The sequence below is a fragment of the Macaca mulatta genome, chromosome 15 (genome assembly GCF_049350105.2).
Source record: "Macaca mulatta isolate MMU2019108-1 chromosome 15, T2T-MMU8v2.0, whole genome shotgun sequence".
Lineage (NCBI taxonomy): Eukaryota > Metazoa > Chordata > Mammalia > Primates > Cercopithecidae > Macaca > Macaca mulatta.
Window position 1 is genome coordinate 103,995,488 of NC_133420.1, and position 23,260 is coordinate 104,018,747.

General features: G+C 35.4%; 1 protein-coding gene across 4 annotated transcripts in view; it reads right to left on the bottom strand.

The window, feature by feature from the left end:
• Positions 1-23,260, bottom strand: part of ALDH1A1 (aldehyde dehydrogenase 1 family member A1) — a 185,367-nt gene that overhangs the window by 85,366 nt on the left and 76,741 nt on the right. Inside the window, exon 1 of one of the 4 annotated variants that reach the window (XM_077966216.1) lies at positions 4,654-4,792. The exons of the other annotated variants lie outside the window; for them this stretch is intronic. The gene's annotated coding sequence lies outside the window, so the exon portion shown is untranslated. Of the gene's footprint in view, positions 1-4,653; positions 4,793-23,260 lie in introns of those variants that run through there. 4 annotated transcript variants of the gene reach the window in all.

Here is a 23,260-nt window from a genome sequence, read left to right on the forward strand (position 1 = left end):
TAAGAATGTACCCCTTTCACTAGTCTAGGTTTCATGATGGAAAGTGTTTTACAGATAACATCACGGCCCCTCATTCTCCCTCTCCCCACCCTCACACAGCTAGTGAGTCTTGCTCATTCAGGACTCACACACTTTGTGTATATCCTCTCTTCTTTAGCTATATTGTTATCACTCATCTGGATTACTTTAATTCCTCATTACAGCTCTCTGCTTCCATTTTTTTCTGACTTTTGCCTCTGATATTACTGAGAAGATTTTAAACTACAAATACAGAAACTCAAACTATGCTAATAAAACAAAATTAAACCAACAGAACTTATAGAACCAAAGAATTGCAGTAAGAGAGTTGGCTTCAAATATAGCTGGATACAGGGGCTCAGATGATGCCATCAGGATTGTGTTTCTCTATTAATCCTCAGCTCTACTTTCTGACACTTTTGCTTATAATCTTAATCATACTGTTTTATAATTATGATTAGATATCTTTCTCTCCTAGATTTGGTGCAATTTGAAGGCAGAAATCATTTTAATTGTCTACTTTCTCCGCCAAACTCTGTACTATAGCTCCTAGCTAATGCCTGAACAAATACATGTTGATTAACTGAATGCATGCCTGAAATAAGATCCCAGATTTTTGTGTTAAAAGGTTATTGAAGGTCTGATGTTTCCAACCAAATGAATCTAGTTGCTCAAAAAGTAATTTGTGCTGAGGGACCTCATCTAATAATGTGGCTCAACAGGGTGGCAGAAACATGTTGGCACAGTAATTTATTTGCAATGCTGAAGACATTCTGCGGTTTGGAAGCATTTCCAAATAGTGCAGTGAAACATTATATAACAATCCAAGAGATTAAAGGCCTGAATAATGCAGTATATTAAAAGTATTTCCTTCTGGGACTTGGATCCCCTGGCTCCCATCCAGTACTCTGCATTTCTAACTACTTATATGTGAACAGTTGCTTTAAGACTCACACATTTTAGATAAGACAGGGCATAGTATGTGTTCATGAAATATATGTTTGAATACATTTTAATTTTTTGTATGTTTCCCTCTCATGGATATCTACAAAATGGTTATTAAAGAACAGAAGACAACCATTTTAGCAAGACGTGAACTATTATGATCAAGCATACCCTGAAACTTTTTACTATGTGGCCTCTTTCTCAGAGCAACTGTAGATTACTGCTTTCTTTTCTACTGACCCCCTCAAGTCCTTACCAAAGAAGTGATTATTTTTGCTAAGACAAGAGCATCAGAGTCACAGAATTCTGGGAGACACTATTCACACATAAAACAATGTAGTCACATGAAATTCACTTGTGTTTACTAGGTTCTGATGTCTGTAAGTCAAGCTAGAAGTAGAATTGTGGTGCAAACAGCAACACCTACCACAAAAATGCTCTTATGGGTACCACCACACCAAATATAAACAAGATTCCAGGTGTATACACAAGGAGTATGCCCTGTTGCAAAAGACCATACACAAGGGCCTTTTGTGTTGTAATGAGGTGCAAAGTTATGCGAATGCCATGGGAAAAGATAAAGGTGTAGATTTTCTTTTTGTGGATTATATAACAGTGATATGAAAGTTAGTTTATTATCTTTATCAGCAAATGCTGACTTACTGTGCAAGAAATTAAAGGTCAAACTCTAACATATAGATTAAATCCAAAGAAAACTGAACTTTCCTCAGATGAAAGACATGGTCTTTGTCAAAAGATGCTGTATGAAGTCATATGTCCATTAGTGATTTTTATTTCGTGTATTAAATTATCATCAAGACGACAGTCACATTCAGAGCCCTATGAGATGCACCTAATGGTGCCATCTAGCAGAGATGCCACAGTTCAGGTGTGCTCTTTATTATCAGAATCATTCTTTTACATAGATACACACACACATTTGTAAATAATATATATTCTAGACTAATAGGTTTATCTTTACCCAAGGTATTAGGGTATAAGGTCTTAAGACTAGGAACTGACTTAGAGATCACCTAGTTTCACTGTTTCATTTTGCAGGTTAGAGGAGTAATAAAGAAATATTCATTAGGTATTACAAACTAGCTACAAAATACCGAATACCAATTATTTAGGCCAAGTGGGAGCCTATTAATGATTTGCCAATGCATCCAGTCCCCCTGCAGTGATAATTTACCATAATTATTGAACAGTTTTCCAAAATGCCTTGTTTCTCATTTAGGGCTTTACATTTTCTATAGCGGTTTCATAATTTTCAGAAATGTGAGACAAATAGTTGGCCATTCAGTGGTGGCGGGGGCAGTGATGAAATGGTCTGCAGGTATCCAAATAGACACAACATTTTAGGGCCCCCCCACTTCAGTGGTCCACTTCGAACTGTAGATTATTGTTTTCTTTTTCTTTTTCACTTCACTGGAAAGATATTTTGTCCATTTTCTTCTGCTTCGTATCCTGAGTTAATCTGAAAGAAGATTCTGATCTACATTTTTGGCTCTTTAACGAGTAGATTTCTTGATATAGTCTCAAGTGTTAGTTCTTTGATCTTCTACCGAAGCCTGCTACCCACAGAGGGAGTTATTGTGTATGCCGGGGTTCGGGGAAAAGTGTGCTTTCAATAACCCTACCTCTGTTCTATGTTACTGCTCAGATCTTTATCTCACGTCCCTTAGTATTTTGTAAACCCTTTTCAGCTGTTGCCAGCATTACTCGCTGATAGCTTAACTACATGATGGGAGATGTGTTTATGAACAATGGAGAGTGTCTTCCATTCATCTTTGGGCTTTTCATGATAAACAACCGATTTTCTTAATAGTTAACCTCACGTGTTTTGAAAAGACATATGAAAAGACTATGCTGAAGGATTAAGGAAATGCTGACTCTCTCAAACAAAATCCAGAACTTCAAAAGATTTCTCACTGGAAGCAGAGTCCCCACGGAGACGTCCATTTTGAACAAAGTGACTCCAACCTTGTTCTCTGGAGTTTCCACTTTCCCGTGGTGCTGGTGGTAGGGGAGAAAGTTCTTTCTACATTTTACGTTATTTTTTTTCCTCTCAGTACGACTAAGCCAGGCTAGATTTTCAGAGACTTTTATATACAAAGAACAAAAAGGAAATAAATGCAGAAAATACATGATGGACTTTCTTTTAGTGAAAGATATGTAGATCTCCTTCAGGGCCAGGTATTAGCCTTATTTCTCTAAATCCCTGACACTTAGGACAAATCTTGACACATAACAACTGTTTTATATCTTGAATTAATGAATATTCCAGTGACTAAAATATGTGAGTAATCTGGATAACAGAGTACCCATGGCTAGCGTGCAAGTAGATTCTTTAAGTTTCTAAACCACTGCCCCGAAAGACTGGACTAATTTTATAATCCCCTTGCTTTGCTTTCTTGTTTCCTAGGTCTGGCCTCTGGAGAAGTGGAGATCACTATCTTAAAACCCTCACCCTTCAGTTGCTTCCTGGACATGCAGGCAAAGCCATGGTGAGGAGAGACGGATCCTATTCTGCTGCTCAAGGAGGCTCCAGGCTGTTGAACAGACAGATGACACCCAGAATGTCTCCATCTCCACCAACCCATGCCCTACGGTGCAGGCAGAATAGTCTTTCAAAATACCAAAAGGATCACTCCATTCCTTTGCTCAGAAAACCAAATACCGCATGTTCTCACTCAAAGGTGGGAATTGAACAATGAAATCACTTGAACACAGGAAGGGGAACATCACACACCGCGTCCTATTGTGGGGAGGGGGGAGGGGGGAAGGATAGCATTAGGAGATATACCTAATGTCAATGGTGAGTTAACGGGTGCAGCACACCAACATGGCACATGTATATATACGTAACAAACCTGCACATTGTGCACATGTACCCTAGAACTTAAAGTATAATTTAAAAAAATAAAAAGAAAGAAAAAAAAAAACTTCAAAAATTTACTCTTACTTGTACGCTAAAGCATAAAATTCTTGACAAGGATTACAACTATTTTTTAAATGGCATATATATATATATATATCTTTAATATGACTTAAACAGTATTTTTCAACTGACAAATCAGAAAATCAGTCAAATTAATTGTCAAACTAAAATGTAATGTCAATTCAGTAAGTTGAGACCAGCATTTACAAAAATAAAATGCAGTGGAATATGTTAGTGTGTGCTGCATGTAGAGTCAGTATTATTCATGAACTTAAAAACAAATGGTGCTTATGTAACCATATGTAATATATTTCAAGTATAAACTATATTAAATATGACATATAAATATCATATCACATTGTACATTACCTCAATATTCGCTGGAAATGATGAAAGTTTCTGAATGTGCTATCTCTGAGAAATAACTGTGTGATGGGGATAGGGTACCTAAGCAGATTTTTGAAAGTTAAGCAGCATGACTCATTCAAAGGAACACACGTCTAAGGAGGACTCTAGGCTTCTGTTATCAGCAGGACATTCTGCCCAGGTTTCTTTTCAAATCTGGCCATCATAGCCAAAGTTGGGCAATGATCCGCTGGGTCCACAAATCTTACAGTGAGAGCACTCAATGCAGAGAATTCTTATCAGGATTAAAGTTTCTTAGGAGTAGCCCCAAGTTCAGAATCTCAAACTCTTTTCAATTCTTTACCCCCACCCACTTCATAATGATGGTGTAGAGGACCTACCTTTGTCAATCGTCTTCCTAGGCAACTTTGTGATGTTTGAAAAATCTACAGTTTGCTGTATGTTTTAGGAGACTGTGAAGCATAAACTGTTTTTCTTAAGCCTATTGTAAATCAAGCCAGTCTGTTAAAAAAAAAAATGCTTTGAAAGAAAACAGTGAATCTAATCTAGATGTCTTCTGGGGTTACAAAATGACTTAACAGACAGCTTTTGGTTAATACATCACAGGAGTTACCAGAAATCAGATAATGTGCCTGGGAATGTTAGTCAGTTATTAAGAATTATCCTCAAAATTGTTCCAAAAGAGTTAATTTGATTTTATATATCTACTAAAGAACACAACATTATATGTAAAGTTTGCCTGCATTTATGAAATTTAAGCTAAATACTGGCAATGGGAAGCCAAAAGCAGAATAACTGACTAAAATATCCCCCATAGAGACGAATCATTGAGATAAGTATAAAAATAGGTGCAGAAATACAAAAATCACCATTTTAAATAATTTTTCACAGTCTATTGACAGCTGCAATTTGGAAAATTCTCACAAAAAAATTAAAACACTGGATTAAGTGGAGAGGATCCTGATTCCAGTCAAGAGTCAGTGTCTCAGTTCCAGCCATCCGAAAGTCAACGATGTAGGCCTGGACAAGGAGAGGTGCCAAGCTCTCAAGACCTCTGTTCCTAACTGGAACACAATGCTTTAGAGCAGATGGGCCTGCCTTTCAAGCTCTGTGCTACATGATTCCACGTCCACTTTATTCTCTCAGGCTGCTCATTAAGGTACTTATTTGCCATGGAAATTCAAATTATGTATCTATAGAGAACAAATTTAACATTAACGTGAAGTTTTCCAACCTTAAAATTAAACTATTTTGCATGCAAATATTTAAGGAACAGCTGACTTAAGTTTTCTCTATTAAATATAATATAAATACAAAAAAAAATCCTTATCCCCACATCAGGTTGTAGATAAAGTTGTTAATCATCAACTTGCACTGTTAAAAGCAATTGTGGTTGAACAGCTTTCAACTTTCACTGCAGCAATCTGTTTCAAGGTCAAGATTCAGATAGCCGCTTGATTTTTACATGTTGGATATGTGGGCAGTAAATCTATAGATAAATATTTTTGCAGTTAGGCATCACACTGATGACGCTGCATTTTGAGAGAGGTAAAGAGGAGAACTGACTACACAAATGTAGTTACATAATAACAAGAAAGAATTGCTTTATGGTGAAAGCTTTTGACTATATATCATTTCAAAAGGCCATATGCAAAGTGCTAAGTCATTCTATTACAACTGGGGTTACATTAGTTTGATGGTAAAGTTCATAGATAAGAGAAAAGTTACTCTTTAAACCACCCCCTCCCCTGCCTGAATGCTTGGTGATAGGATGTCATCGTTAATGATTTGAGTTCCCTAAAGAAAGCTCCGTAGCCTTAGGAGAAAGCTAATGACTGTAACAAAAATTTACTAGAAGGATTCGTTGTTTTTCTATACTTATACTAGACTGTATAGTACAAGAGGAAATTATTTTAAATAATATTTCATCTGATATTTACTGAGCATCTGAAACATTCCTGGCATTGTGCTTTACATATAAGGGAAAGAAAATGTTGAATAGATCACTAAATATTCTACCAATCTTGGCCCTTCTAATTTTTTCTCTACAGAGGCAGTCCATTCCTTGTAAAACACAAATTTAGTCATCACGCCACTGCAAATGCACAAGCCTATTCAGTGTCTCCCTGTTGTACTCTGGCTGATAAAATTCAAACTCCTTAGTGTGCTGTGTTAAACTTTCTTCATGTTGTAGGCCTAGCTTACCACCTCTAACAGCCTCACCTCTGTACTTCCTTGCCCATAAATTGAGCTTCATCATGTTACTTTATCACCCTGAATAGAACTCCCTCTTTGGCTTATGGAAATTAGATTATGATATTTTCTCTATCTATATCTTTTCCTCTCTCTCTCTTTTTTTCTTCTTGCCCATCTTGCCTCTCTCTCTCTCTTCATTTGGTTAATTACTATTTCAGGTCTCAACCTTCATATGACGGTATTCTAGGAAACCTTCCATGGCTCCTTAGGAGTGGGGTCAGTGTCTTTGCTTCATGTGGTCTAATAGATGCTTGATTCAAAGCATCTAATCACTTCTGATCATGGAACTTACCACACTATGGTGTCTATGAATCTGTCATATGCACTCAGCTATTACAGGACTGTGCCTTGCTAGCACTGTATCCCCAGAAACTAATACAGCACGTGACTTAAAGTAAGTCTGTTCAATACATAATTATTAAATATAAGAGTAACACATATCATGGTCCTAGGGGGAGATGCAGGAAAACATTTTCTTTGTGTACCATGTTCATAACAGATTTTTACAAAAATTGTTCTGAAGACAAAGTACATTAAATTGTTAATCACCATGATTCCAGAGCCTAAGGTTTGTTCCAAGAGAGCTGTGGGCAGCAAAATATGGAATTATTTAGACTCTCTGGCAGTAACATTGGAATTGTGAGGAGATTATTTAATATAACTACGTAGAGTAAGTCCCTGGGAGGAGTATGCCTATAAAAAGTAACTGTGCTTCCATTTTTAGACATCTCCCTTCAGCATGGTGCCAGGTACATGCCGTCTCTTGTTTGGCAGCCCAGCATAGAGTTACACCCTCTGCATTACATTTCATTCCCTTTATAATTTACATAATCCTTCTGCCTGTGCCTATCATTTTACAGAGCAAAAGGAATCCCATCATGAGTACACTAAGCCATATACTTGGCTGCATCACACAAATGTTTTACCTGGATTATGTCTGGCAGTGCAAGCCCCCAAGTGATGATAATTTCATTGTACTTAACACAAAGTCTCCCCAGAGACAGTGGGAGCTGGGGGAGAGGATACCTGAGGTATAGAGAAATCAAGCCTGCTAAGCATAATCACCCTTGATAACTTGTCACCTTTCAACAACTTGTGCTTTTAGACATACATTCTCATCTAGGGTATTTAAAACTTACCTATTTCAATAAGGTGGTTCCAGTGTCAGCCCCCTTTGAAAACTTTATACTCACGCCAAACTATCACTGTGATCACTTGTGAAATACTGGCTTTGAGAGGAAAGATGGTTCAATTTTTTTTTTTTTTCTGAAATGATGGTGCTTATTAGATTTCTAAATATTTTTAAAGATAAGACTGGCCACCATGTTAACTTTAAAAAAATATATATCAAATGAAAATACATAGAAATTACCAGAAGTAAACTGAGAAAGAAGTCATGCTCTGAGTAAAGGGATACACAGTAAATCTTGTCTGCAAACTATAAAACAATTATGATAGTGCTCACAGTTCATTTACGTTTGCACAAATTTACAGGCTAATGAAAACAGAGCACTAACGCATTCAACTATCTGAAAGTGCCAAAAGAACTGAGTACCATTTCACAGGTGTACTTCAGATAAATTTTTTGATAACAAGATGAAGGGAAGTAAGAATGGTATTTGAGTACATCAGTGTGGTTTAGTTCACCAATGTCCTACAAGAGATATTTTACTTCTCAAACAGAAGCGCTAAAGCTAATTTCACAAAGATTTTGTTGATCACTCTTTGGCATTCAGATGTGCCCATTTGTAGAGCCAATAATCAGAGGGCCAATAATTTCTATATCATCTTTAAAGACAAGAAATATTTAATAAAAATTATTCATTACTCATATTCTCATTTATTTTTTGCGTTATTAAAATATGACTATGCTGTCATTAATTTCTTCAAGTTAATAAAGTCCTGAAGAAGTTCTGTTTCAAGTATTACCCAAATAATCTTTAAATACAGGTGTAAGAGGAGCTTGATGATCACACAAATGTAGGCTCTTGGGCGATTAGATCTAAGCTGAGTCTAGGCACTTGCATTCTAGGCTGATTCTACCGACCTGGGGCAATTCTGTTTTGCCTTTCACTAGTCAATGGTTCTCAAACTCGTAATCACCTGGGCAACTTGTTAAAATAAGAATTGAGGTCTCCTAGCCCCAGAGTTTCTAATTTAGTAGATTGGAGTGGTGTCCAAGAATCTGGATTTCCTAACAAATTCGCAGATAATTACTAATGCTTCTGCTATGGGACATATTTTGAAAACCAGGGCAATAAACACATCTCACAACTTGCTCTTCTTTACAAGAGGGCAGCAGAGGGGTGACAGACGTAGCATTGTAGAATGATCTTTAGATGACAACGTGGGAGTAGCGTGCTTTCATGGGAATGGAGTCATGAAAGGAGAGAGGAAGAAACTTTGGATCTAACTCCCAATATTCTCAGTTTATTTTAGCAAAAAGAACATGGGAAATGAATTGCAACCACGTTCAAAAACCCAGAGTAGACGAGAGAAGAGTGAAGAATGTGTCAGAACATTCTAAGCACATTCACTAGCTCTGTCCTTGCCCATACTTATATTCTGGAGCTTAAAAATCCAAAATTATACATGAGTGTAAAGGGGCAAAGCCAACTAACAGTTATCCTCCTGGGGGGAATCAAAGGTCTTTCCTTACATACGAAGTGACAACTCTCATCAGCTTTGTATTTAAAGAAGAACAACAAGGTTGGATGTATTTTTTTAAACAGAATGTGAAGAATTACTGTGTTTTAACTAGACTATGTTTAAATTTAAACAAAAGTAGACATGTTCTTCATGATACATATAAATACATATTCACCTTTATGTGGCTAAATATGGCATTATAAATTTATGAAAAACGTATTTTCTAGTAGGAACACCAAAATAAGAAAAGATTTAGTTAGTTCATAAGCTTGTAAGTGATATCAAGATGGAGCTCCCTTTTTAAATTCTGGAGTGTAAATCCCTCTGTTACTATTGTAATTAAGTAAATGTATGTGAAAGAATTTTTTTTCTACGCTTTAACTGGTGTATTACTTATTACAAGCAGCATTAAACACAATAAAATGTTAGTATAAAAAGTGTTCGCAAAGGGTTTTTTTTTTTTTTTTTTTTTTTAGCAGAGTCTCGCTCTGTTGCCCAGGCTAGAGTGCAGTGGTGCCATCTCATCTCACTGCAAACTCTGCCTACTGGATTCAATTAACTCTCCTGCCCCAGCCTCCTGAGTAGCTGGGATTCCAAGCATACACCACCAAACCCAGCTACTTTTTGTATCTTTACGAGAGACGAGGTTTTCGCCATGTTGGCCAGCCTGGTCTCGAACTCCTGTCCTCAAGTGATCCACTTGCTTCGGCCTCTCGAAGTGCTGGGATTACAGGCATGAGTCATGGCACCTGGCTTGGATTTGTCTTACAAAAGCTATTGTCTCTTCAAGAGATGAGGCTGCATGCTTTTCTTATTCGCACATCACTTTCTGCGTAGAATTCTCCTTTGTCACTGCAGTTCACTGCCTCTTCATGGAATTACCAGACAATTCAGCATATTTATAGTGCCATGAATTACATTACTGAAATAAGTATTACAATGCCGCCCTATTCTGTGGACGTCATGAACAGAAACATAACAAGACATCTGCTTCCTCTGAAGGAAATTGCATGAGCACTCTGTGTGATTTTCAATGAGAAAGAGAACACTTTGATAACCTAGAACAGGTTTGTGTCATTTACCCATAAAAGTCATTCAAGTTCATACCAACTAAAGTCCAGACATGAAGTTGTCTGTGTACAGACAACTACATGTACATTTGACATGTAGTTGTCTGTACAGATTTTGCAAACTCAAAAGATTCAGTAAGAGAAAGACTTGCAATTTTTAAATAGTTAATTGGCCCTCAGGACTGTAGACAGTTTTTTAGTGACTGGCCTTGGGTAGGAAAATTTATATAAAGCACTAGACAAGAAAAGCTTATAGTATGATCTTTTCAGTATATACTTTTAAAACAACATAATTTATAAGGAAAACAATTTTATATGATTTTCTGTTATAAAAATTTGGTCTTTTTCACCTTATCAATGTGTCAAACAAAAGGAAGTTAGTTTAAGATATATATATTTTAAAGGTAAAAATAATTTGAACAAATAAAATTATGATTAATGAAAATATTTAATTTCTGAAATAGGTACACAGATTTGACAGATATTTTTACATGTTAAATTAATGCAAACTTTATGTTCAAAAATTTAAGTTCAATTAAGTAAAAGCACATCAAGAATTTGAATAATATGTATCCATTTACTTGGAGAGGAAAGATTATTATATTTGATTTTGCTTCTCACATAATGGTGACAATAATAGTATAAATAATATAATAAATTTTCAAGACTTTCTTCCATAAAAATAATGCATCTTGTCTCTAAAAGTTGAACAGTCTTCAGAATATATAGAAGGAATATAAAAGTAGAAAAATTGTATAACATAACTTGGAATAAACATTGAGTTTTAAAAAAAAGTTTGGTATATTTTTGCAATTCTTCTATTGTGCCAGGGGCTAGCAGAGTTAGTGGTGAAGAGTGAATATTCTAAATTGTGTTCATAATTTTATTTTTCAAGTTGCAGCTTTAAAAACATACATAAAGCATCAAATTTTTCCTGTCTCTTTCCTCTATTTCAAAAAACCACTCTTATTATCAAAGAAATAAGCTGAGTTTTTCACTTTTTTTCTTGAAAGTAAAAACAGGCAGGCAAAGTTTGATCATGTTAGAAGATTTGAAAATACTTTTTTGTTACTGAGGCAGCATCTGAGTTATTCATATTTTGAGCAGAAAATTGTGAATGTAACTATTGTAAATATAAACGTCACTTTTTGACAAAAAGATGACAGTCGCAAAGTTAATAAGCAAATACAGGGAAACTAATATTTTAATAAGGTTGACTTCTATTACTCTACAAAATCTTTTCTGTAAACCTCATATATTTTATTGAAATTATTACTTTTTTGTATTTGATTAATAACTTATTTTTTTTAAACATAAAGAGAGTCTTGCTATGTTGCTCAGGCTGGTCTAGAACTCCTGGCCTCAAACAATCCTCCTGCGTCAGCCTCTCAAGTAGCTGAAATTTGATTAATAACTTCTTCATATGAATATAATTTTAAAAATGTTTGCCATGTAGTCAGATATCATATCTTTAGAAAATCTAAAAGCATATCTGATGATTACTAAATAAATATTTGAAAAATTTTATAGTAGCTATATAAACTAACTGCACCATCCTACATAGTAGCCGCAGGCCACATATAAGTGCTGAGCACATGAAACATGGAAAGTATGACTCAAGAACTGATTTTTAAATTTTACTTTAAAAAAATGTTAAGGCTGGACACAGTGGCTCATACCTGTAGTACCAACACTTTTGGAGGCCGAGGCGGGCAGATCCCTTGAGCCCAGGAGTTTGAGACCAGCCTGAGCAACAGGGAGAAACCCCATCTCTACAAAAAATACAAAAATTAGCTGGTGTGGTGGTGCATGCCTGTAGTCCCAGCTGCTCAGGAGGCCGAGGTGGGAGAATCACTTGACCTGGGAAAGCAAGACTGCGGTGAGCCGTGATCGCGCCACTGCACTCCAGCCTGGGTGACAGACTGAGACCCTTTCCCAAGAAAAGGAAAAAGTTAAATAAACTTGGAATAACTTTCTCGATCACAAATTTTGTGATCGAGATAGGCCGGGCGCGGTGGCTCAAGCCTGTAATCCCAGCACTTTGGGAGGCCGAGACAGGCGGATCACAAGGTCAGGAGATCGAGACCATCCTGGCTAACACGATGAAACCCTGTCTCTATTAAAAAATACAAAAAAAAAACTAGCCGGGCGAGGTGACGGGCGCCTGTAGTCCCAGCTACTAGGGAGGCTGAGGCAGGAGAATGGCGTAAACCCGGGAGGCGGAGCTTGCAGTGAGCTGAGATCCGGCCACTGCACTCCAGCCTGGGCGACAGAGCGAGATTCTGTCTCAAAAAAAAAAAAAAAAAAAAAATGTAAATACAGATAAAGTACATCTGATGAAAATTTAGCCTTTGGATTGAGATTTGTTTTAAGTATAAGACACACAATTATGAAAAACAAAGAAAGAAAGGGAAACAGGTATTGGTTTTCAATATTGTTTATGAGTTGGATTAATAATATTTTGGATATGTGGGATTAAATAAAATATATTATTGAAATTCTTTAAAATTCACCTTTTTAATTTTTTTAAAAAGTGACTCCTAGAAAAATTTAAATTACATACATGGCTTATTATATTTTAAACTGGATAACATTGATCTACATTGTAGATAGAAATTAAAACTCACCAATCTTTGCAGTTTATAAAATCTGTCGCCAATTATCATTATATGTATTTTTGAGCATACCTATTAAAACTGACTAAAGATCAGGTTTCATAATAGCCACAGCTAATCTAATGACACAGGGCAAAAATTTCTCCTTAACTTGTGGGACCATTTCAATTGCTAGTAAAGTGCTCAGAGCCCCATATTAGGTTAGTTTTTATTTTTAGTAAAAACCTGAGTTTATAATATCCAAGCATCTTTGCAGGGTCACAGTGTACAGTTGGAAAGGTTATTTATAACAGAGGACTGCTGACTAAAAGACCCAGTTTGTACTACGCTCATGAAACCTTGCCCCTGGCAAAAACCTGCGTTTGTCTGGCATAAGGAGCTTCTTTTCCTAATTGGCACGAAGACAGCATACAGGCTAGCTAACTCTGCATGTTTTCATCAACATGCAATATTATAAAAAACATTCTCAGATGATTGTTTTCTGCCCAAATCATCCAGGTGGAGTGTATTACTGAAAGTAATATGCAGCGAAAATTCTGGGACCACCTTACATTTGCCAAAGGTTTTACTATTCCCCCAACTATCACATACATTTTATCAATGTTCTTGTAGTAATACAAGGAGATGTTAAGCAGATATTGTCCTCATTTTACAGCCAAGAAACTGGAATTGAAATGTCTCTTTGGATTGGTATAGAATTCAGAATAATCACATTTGCCCTTTGCAATAAAATTATAGCTCCTATAGCTTGTGAAGCAGTCTCATAGACATAAACATTGCAACTAAAATTGAATATAACATTTATAGGCTAAGAACAGACCCAACCATATGTCTCACTGAATTTTGGTTTCCAATAAAAACATGTAATCATATTTTATTATTTAATTTATGTGTTTTAATTAAAAGACCCAAAGAGTATATATAGTATCTCCCCAAACTTAACATATTTTTATAATTACTTCTATATAACTTATCTACCTGAATCCATGAATAAAAGTTCTCCCTTGAAAATGTTCCTGCAAATAATAGCTACCTTTAAGAAACAACTTTGCATTATAGTCAATTAAAACCTATTTATTTTTAACATTGTTAAAAATAAACAATGTTTTCATGCTATATATTTTATTTAAAGATAAGGGAAACAACTTAGCTGGTGCTTTTATGAATCTAGAGGGCTCTGAAGAGAATATCTTTAGGATAATTCCTTAATATCCCTTTTGGAAGAGTATTAGTAGTTTCTTATTCAATGTAGATTTCTTAAGTAGCTGACATTTATTTTATTTCCTACCACCTGATCTTGGTACCTTAAAATCTGTTTTTTATTTGTTTTACATTTATTCATGTTCTAATGGCTCCTAGTGATTTTCAATTAGAATTTTCTTAAGGAATGAGTTTTAAGATCTTTCTCCCTATACGATAGTATTGTTGGTACCTATATATTTAAAAAGATATCTGTATTTTCTAAATAGTGATGACTCATTGATTATACTTTTAATAGTTACTAATTTTAAACCACTAAATTGGAAGCTTATAGTTACTTGAATGCAGTAAATGGCAAGTATATTTAATTATATCAAATATTATGCCTCTTTTGGTGTTATTATAGATATATTTGTGCACTGAGATTCAGAACTGGTCTACCTCACATAGATTTTGAAGAATGTCTTAGGTTTATAACAAAAGTTGCCTCCCAAAATCTATACCCCTAAGCAAAGTTTCCTTTTGGGGTATCAAACCATACCACAGCTGCCAGGTTTTCAATATAATGGAAACACTAATATTTTATGTTTATTTCATTCTCATGTTTATCAAACCCTTGTGGTCACCAAAAGATTATTCAGGCATATACTTCATCCACATGGATTTGAAGGGGAATTTTAATAAAACATGACAAAACGGAAATTTATTTTAAATGTAAAAATGTGAATTCACACACAACTATCACACACACTACTCATTTGGTAAATCATTTAATGGACATTGTCATTTTGACATGTAGAACATTTCTCTTCCTCCATCACCTTTGAATTAATTGGATTGTAAGGGTGGGTAAAGGAAAAAGGGGTGGGATTTGGAATTCCCAATGGCTCCCATTGCTATTTAAATCATTGAATCATTTTGAAGTCAGGTAGATGTTAACCTAATAAGGGAAGCCCCACTGGCTTTCTGTCTCCTCCAGACAATACAATGGCATAATTGTGTCTGTGCTTCTCTTTTCAATTGTTCTACTATAACACAGATGGATAACTAACCACAGACTCTAATTAACTCAAATTAGACTAATGAGAGAGATGATAAGTACTACAACATGAAGATTAAGAAATTAATCCTAATTTGAAACCTCCAAGATGTTGGGCACAAAGGAAATAAATGTTAAAAGGACAAATTGGGCCACTGCTTCATAAATGTTGAAAGCAAGACTAACCAATCAATGGCTGTAGCCCATTTGAATAAATGTTTCTGACTTTCTAGAAGGAAGAATTTCAGCACCTACAGAAGAGCAGACCAAGTTTCATAACGTTATTAAAGCGTTTTCTTATATTTAATTCTCTATCATTAGCTTGGAGATGGGAGGAGTGGAGGTGGCAGGAATAGAAAAATAACTTATTGATTTAAAAATCTGTGCTCAGCAAGTGTTTTCCAAGTATAGAAAATTTAGAAAAAACTAAAGTATTACAATATATTTTGAAAGACATTATGTAAAAGTATAATGAGAAATTTTAATTTTATTGTTTGAGGAAACCCTTAATTATACACGTGCATTAAGGAAGTTTCTTATTTGAAATGTTCACACTTTCTATTTTCCCATGATTTACAACTCATTAAAATGTATTTCTTTTACAATGAGCACTCAGCTTTTATACTGTTGCTTCTAATGTTCACTCATTTCTCTGAATTTTCAATTATTTACTATGAAAATAAACTGATAGAGAAGAGATAATCTTATTTAGTGTTATAGAATTCTATAGCAGTCTGGTTTGAAATCCATTTTATATATAAGTTTACTTGTAAGTATATGTCTGTATTTTGAATTATTGTGGTTCTACAAAGGATATAAGGCAGCAAAACTTAAATACAAATTAAGCATTATATAAAATATAGAGCAATATTATCAGAATTAAAAATAAAGGCCACATAAGGGAAGAAAATGAAAATAAAAGCTGTTTGGATGATATTAGAGGATGTATAACTGAACATCAAACTTAACACAGACTTCTCTGGAAGCCAAAGTAAAAAAGGAGGTAAAGTAAGCTACATGACTCAGGATTTATAAAAGTGGAATATCATTAATTCCTCAGTGCTTTCAAGAAATATTTGAAGTCTTTAGAACAGGAACTCGTATGTGGGACACTAAGTAATCATTCCTTCAACACCTGCAATTTATAGTAGATGCTTGGCACATTTGTAAGAAAAAATTGGATTGATATTCCAAATAATACTAAAAAGAGAATTTTGGTAAAGTCCATTTAGGCAGTTTTTCCATTCACCGTTTTTAGGCTCTTTCAATTGATTTTCTAGTACTCTCGCTTTTCTCCCTCTTTCTCCACATTAGAAGTAGCTATAAGCTCTATTTCCTCTCTCTCTAACATACCAGGTGGGATGTTACATGAAAGCCGGTTTCTGACAAAATTTAGCATACGACAGATTTGTTGTCAAGTAGGTACAAAAACATTCAAACAATCGGTTCTTTCAAGTAAGTGAAATTCCATCTCTCTGCCCTTCAAGCACTGACCAGTACTTTGCACAAAATATTCTCTGGAAGCCCAGTGACAATAGTCTTGAGAAAAAATGTGCTAGTCATCTAGCCATAATTAGGTGAATCCTTTATTACGCCAATGGCCCACGGACGAGAACAGGAGTTCTAAGACTAGGACACAGCTTTTAAGGATGTTAGGATCCTGGCTCCTCAGGTTCTCAAAATGGAAAGATGTGTTTCAAAGAGCTCTTCTGTTCAAATGCAGATGGAGGTAGTGATATTACAGTCATTGTGATATAAAGTCATTGCACTTGGAATAACCTCCGTTATGAAATAATGATTGTGATCTTTCTTTTTTTGTTTTTGTTTTTATTTTTGAGACAGTCTTACTCTTCATCCATGCTGGAGTACAATGGTGCCGTCTCGGCTCACTGCAACCTCTGCCTCCCGGGTTCAAGTGATTCTCCTGCCTCAGCCTCCTGAGTAGCTGGGACTACAGGGGCGTGCCACCAGACCTGGCTAATTTTTGTTTTTTGTTTTTTTATTTGGTAGAAAAAGGATTTCACTATGTTGACCAGGCTGGTCTCAAACTCCTGACCTCATGATCCACCTGTCTCAGCCTCCCAAAGTGCTGGGATTACAGTCGTGAGCCACAGCACCCTGCCATGACCTTTTAAATGCTCTAACCGTTCCTGGAGGGTAGATCTCTAATTATAATACTTCAAATGTTAACAATTCACTCTAGCAAGTAGAGTACAGTTAACTTATTCACTCATCTATGGCATACTTTGTTTTCCTGCACTTCACTTCATTGTATGTCACAGATACTGCATTTTGTACAAACTGAAGGTTTGTGACAACTCTGCTTCAAGTAGGTCTATGAGCATCACTTTTCCAACAGCATGTGCCCACTTCATGTCTCCATGTCACATTTTAGTAATTCTTGCAATATTTCAAACTTTTTTATTATTTCATAGCTGTTATGAAGATCTGTGATCAGTGATCTTTGATGTTTCTACTGTAATTGTTTTGGAGTGCTATGAACCATGCAAATGTAACAGGGTGAACTTAATTGATAAATGTTGTGTGTGTTCTGCTCCACCGAACAGCCGTTCCCCCGTCTCTCTCCTTCTCCTCAAGCTTCCCTATTCTCTGATACATGACAATATTGAAATTAGGTCAACGTATAAACCTACAATGGGCTTTAAGTGTTCAAGTGAAACCAAATGTTGCACATTGCTCACTTTAAATGAGAAGTTAGAATGATTAAGCTTAGTGAGGAAGGCGTGTCAGAAGTCAAGATAGGCCAATGGCTAGGCCTCTTGGGCCAAATGGTTAGCCAAGCTGCGAATGCAAAGAAAATGTCCTTGAAGGAAATTGAAAGTGCTGCTCCAGTGAACACGCGAATGATAAGAAAGCAAACAGCCTTATTGCTGATAAGGAGAAAGTTTTAGTGTTTTGGAAAGAAGATCAAACTGACCAAAATGTTCCCTAAAACCAAAGCCCAATCCAAGAAAAGTCCTAACTCTTTTTAATGAAAAGAGTTTTTTTATTTTTCTTTTTTGTAATAAAGTGTTTTTAATTAAGGTGTGTATAATTATTTGGTAGTCATAATGTTATCCCACACTTAATAGACTACCGGAAAGTGTAAACATAACTTTTACGTGCACTAGGAAATAAAAAAATTTGCGTGACTCACTTTATTGTGGTGGTCTGGAACCAAACCCACAATATCTCCAGGCTATGCCTGTGTCATACAATCTATGATGAAATATTTAAAGTGAATTGCAGGTAACATGACAGCAGTTGTTGTAATCTACCCATAAGAAAACATTAAGTTTTACTGAGATGTCTACATCAAATCTTTCCCTCAAATGTCTACTAATAAACGCATCATTCTTCATTAATTACACAACATATTTAATGTATAATAATAAATGCAAACATTCTTCTTTTTAGTACTTTATTATGCATAGTATTTTGTGTTTCAAATTATTTCCCATACATCATTTAATTTAGTGACTAAAACACTGTAAATTGGAATACAATAGTGACCAGTACCTTTATCATACGAAAGAAGACAGAAGGACTCACTCTGGTAAAATCTTTTTTTACCAGAGCCACACAGCAAATCGTGACAGACCTGGCATGGTCTATTGAGACAGACCATGGTTTTCCAATGAGTCATCTTTCTTAGTGATCTTTTGTGAAGTTTTTTCAACTGTTTTTCCAGGAAAGTCTACAAGAGGAACGCATTGATATTCTTTTACATGTTTCACTTCCTTTCATTATCCAATAAAATGACTTTAAAACATACTTTTGGCTGGGTAGAAGTTCTTTAATGCTTCCTGAAAAAAAAATTCTTCAGGATGAAATTTAACTATAAATCGAGCACCATTTTTATTTAGCAAAATTTGAAGCCTGTGCTTCACAAAACTCAAAACCTTCACCATATAATAAGCCTCACTTAAAATATAAGTGGGAAATCTTGTCCATTTTTGTTATCTGGGAGATAACTAGGTTGAAATTGTCTTAGTTTATAATGTATTTCTTCTCTACCTTCAATGCTTTCTTTAAAACAGAATTAGTTCCTCCGAGGAAAATACTCTTGATTCACAAAAACACGCTAAATACAAGTCATATGGAATGAGTTTTTGTCTTATAATTTGTGCCAGTTATTTGCTAATTGACTGCCTCATTCTTATAACTGCATTAAACCTAGATTGAATCTGAAAAGAGGCAGTCATATGAATTAGAATGTTTTAGGGTTCATGGGAGTACTAAATAGGGGCAAAATATGTTACGGTCTTGTATTTGGTTACCTGGAAAGGTCTTATTTCTTCAGATTCCAACTCAACAAAACCTCCTCTGAGCATCTATCTCTTAAATGTACCCTCTTACCCACCTTACTGGGTACACTCTTCTCTGTTTTTTGCTTATATCTGTAATTGCATTTTGTGCAGTGTTTACCTGATTCTTTGCTTCTCTTGTAAGACTAGTAGTCCATGGAGAATAAGAACACGTTAGTATGTAGCTCCACTCCAAGTACAGTGCTAGATACAGAGCAGATTCTCAAAGAAGTTTGTTAAACGAATGAATGGATAACAAATGAATGAAATCCAGTGGAACATAGGAAATATTTACCCATCTATCTTGCAGGATTGTCGTGAAGCTCAAAACTGATAATGTGTGATAAGTTAAATGAAACCTTGTAAACCTAAGTGCCATGGACAGTTTCCCTTAACTTGCATAACTTAAGTAAAAGGCTGGAGATTTGAAATAAACTAAACTAAAACCCAACCATACTCAGTCTGTAAATGCTGACCTTGTGCAGACTAAATCTAACAGCCCTTGAGTGAAGTCACCTACCCCAGCAATTCATCCTCCTTGGCATGGCCCTTGCTAAGGTTAATAGGGACTGTGGATATCTCAGACTGCCAAAACATAAGGAGATATGACAGGAAACCAAACGGGAAACTGCTGGCTGCCTTGGGCTCACTGAGATCTGTGTCTAACAAGGCAGACTTGTCGCTGGGCTCTTTGGAGGTGAAATGAAGCGATGGACTAATGCTGGGCACAGGAGGCGCCAGGTCCTGACAGGCTAAGGTGTGACCTGCTGAATCCTAACCATCCCAGACATCTTTGGAAGAACAGTGAGCTGGGCGATGGCCAGGGGCAGGCAAGGTTGCAGGGGAAGGAGGTGTATGCGGAGCCCACAGAGAGTAGAGAAAGAAAGGGCAAGTGAGATTACTGGTCATCTGGTGTCTTAGATCACACGCAAAACAAACGTCAAGCACAACAGCAAACACAACCTTTGAGCATTACTGTCTCCAAAGAGTATTTACCAAGTGCTGTCTGGCTTGATCTCCCAGACTTGGTTAAATATGCATTCTGTTAATGTTGTGTTTCTGACTTTCTTTCCTTTCCTTTTTTGTTATTGTTATTATTTCTATTTTTAAAAATGTAAGACTTTACTTGCTTTGATACTGAGGAAAGGAAGGTGTAAGAGTGAGAAGAGAGAGGAAAATTCCACAAAGCATTTTTTAAAAAACTTTTCCAATAGAAATATAAAATGTAATTAGGTATGTATAATCATATTCTTAAATATAATGTATTATTAAGCGTATTATATTATTAAATATTATATATAGAAGATTCTTTTTATTATTAAGTATAACATATACATAAAACTCTACAAGTTATTCTTCATTTTAAAATACTAATACTAATACTGGCAATTCATTTAACTCATCATTTTTATAAGCTACCTTTCTTGGAAAAACAATATCAGTAATAACATTAAAATACATTTTACTTGATGACTGAAGGCATACAAATGCATCAAAACATTTAAATATATTATTGCATTTTATTATGTAAAGAAGAATTGAAAAATGAGAACGTATAAATGAGGTGAACATTTTTATATACCTCTATTGTGGCAATTTCATCACTTTTTTTTTACAGTTCTTTGTTTATGTGAACTCTGTTCCAAATGAATCCAAGATCTAGGGAAATACGAACAATATCTTGCTCATCCTCGAATTTTCAGCATCTAGCAAAATTTGGGGGGAATAATAGGTTCTTAATTAAGGATATACAATAAATTTTAACATCATAGCAAAACTAAGTGGAAAGTATAGAGAATTTCCATATACCCTCTTTCTCCACCGAGGCACAACTGCCAACTATTTGACCTCCCACACCAGAAGGGTGCATTGGTTACAATTGATGAACCTGCACTGTCAAATCACTATCACCCGAAGTCCATAGTTCACACTAGGGTTCACTCTTGTTGTTGCGCATCCTGTGGGTTTGGGCAAATATATGATGACATGGCTCCATTATTGCACTGTCATACAGAACAGTTTCACTGCCCTAAAAATCCTCTGTACTGTGACTATTCTCTCCTCCTGCAAACCCTGGCAACCACTCATCATTTTACTGCAAAATTTAGCCTTTTCCAGATTTCCCTATAGTTGGAGTTATACAGAATGTAGCATTGTCAGACTGACTTTTTCACTTAATGATATGCAGTTAAGCTTTCTCTATGACTTTTTATGGCTTGATAACTCATTTCTTTTCAGCACTGAGTAATAGTCCATTGTCCGAATGTACCATGTGTACTTATTTACTTACCAAAGAACAACATGGTTGCTTCCAGGTGTTGGCAATTGTGAGTAAATCTGCTGTAAACATCCATATGCAGATTTCTGTGTGGACTAGTTTTCAATTCATTTGGGTAAATACCAAGGAGTGTGATTTCTGGATCATATGGTAAAAGTATGTTTTATAAGAAATTGCTAAACTATCTTCCCAAGTGTCGGTACCATGTTGCATTCCCACTAGCAATAAACAAGAGCCCTTCCTCTTCCACACCTTTGCCAGCATTTGGTATTATCAGTGTTTTGAATTTTGGACATTCGAATAGGTATGTCGTGGTATCGCATTGTTGTTTTAATTCTCAATTTCCTACTAACATAGAATATTGAACCTTTTATCCTATGTTTATTACCATCTGTCAATTTTATTTGGTGACTTGTCTGTTCAGGTCTTCTGTCCATATTTTAATAAATTTGTCCATTGTCTTATTGTTGAGTTTTAAAAGTATTTTGGTATATTTTGGATAATCATCCTTCATCAGATGTATCTTTTGCAAATATTTTCTTCAGTCTGTGGCTTGCCATCTCATTTTAAAAAACATTTTCTTTGGCAGACCAGAAGTTTTTAATTTTAATAAAGTTCAGCTTATTATTTATTTATTTTATGGGCCATGCCTTTAAGGGTGTATGTAAAAAGTCAGTGTTATACCCAAGATCATCAAGGTTTTCTCCTATGTTACCTTCTAGGAGTTTTATAGTTTTGTCTTCTTACATTTAGATCCACGGTCCATAATGAGCTATTTTTTGTGAAGGCTGTAAGGCATATACCTAGACTTATTTTTTGTCATGTGGACTTCCAGCTGTCCCAGCACCATTTGTTGAAAAGACTATCTTTGCTCCCTTATATCTTTGCTCCCTTGTAAAGGCCTTTGTTCCCTTGTCTAAGATTAGTTGACTCTATCTATGTGGGTCTATTTCTGGGCTCTCTATTGTCTTCCATTAATGTATTTGTCTATCGTTTTGCAAATGCCATACTGTCTTGATTACTGAAGCTTTACAGTAAGTCTTGAATTCTGGTAGTGCAGGTTCTCCTACTTTGTTTTTCTTCTTCAATATGAAGTTGGCTATTCTGGGTCTTTTGCCACTCCATATAAACATTAGAAATAGTTTATCAAAATCCACAAAATAACTTGTTGGAATTTTTGTTTGTAATTTTATTCACTGTATAAATCAATTTGGGAGAATTTATATCTTGATAATATTGAGTCTTTGTAGCTATAAAACTGAAATATCTCTGCGTTTGTTCAGTTCTTTTTGTTATCTTTCATAAGTGTTCTGCAGTTTTCCTCATATAGATCTTGTATATATTTTGTTTACATTTAATGGAAAGTATTCCATTTTTCTGGAGTGCTAATGTAAATGCTAACATGTTTCTAGTCTGAAATTCCACTTGCTCATCGCTGGTATATAAGAATGCAATTGATTTTTGTATGTTAACCTCATATCCTGCAACGTTGTTATAATCACTAATTAGTTCTAAATTTTTTTTTGATTATTATAATGTCTTTTTCTGGTTTTGATACTGAGATAATGCTGGC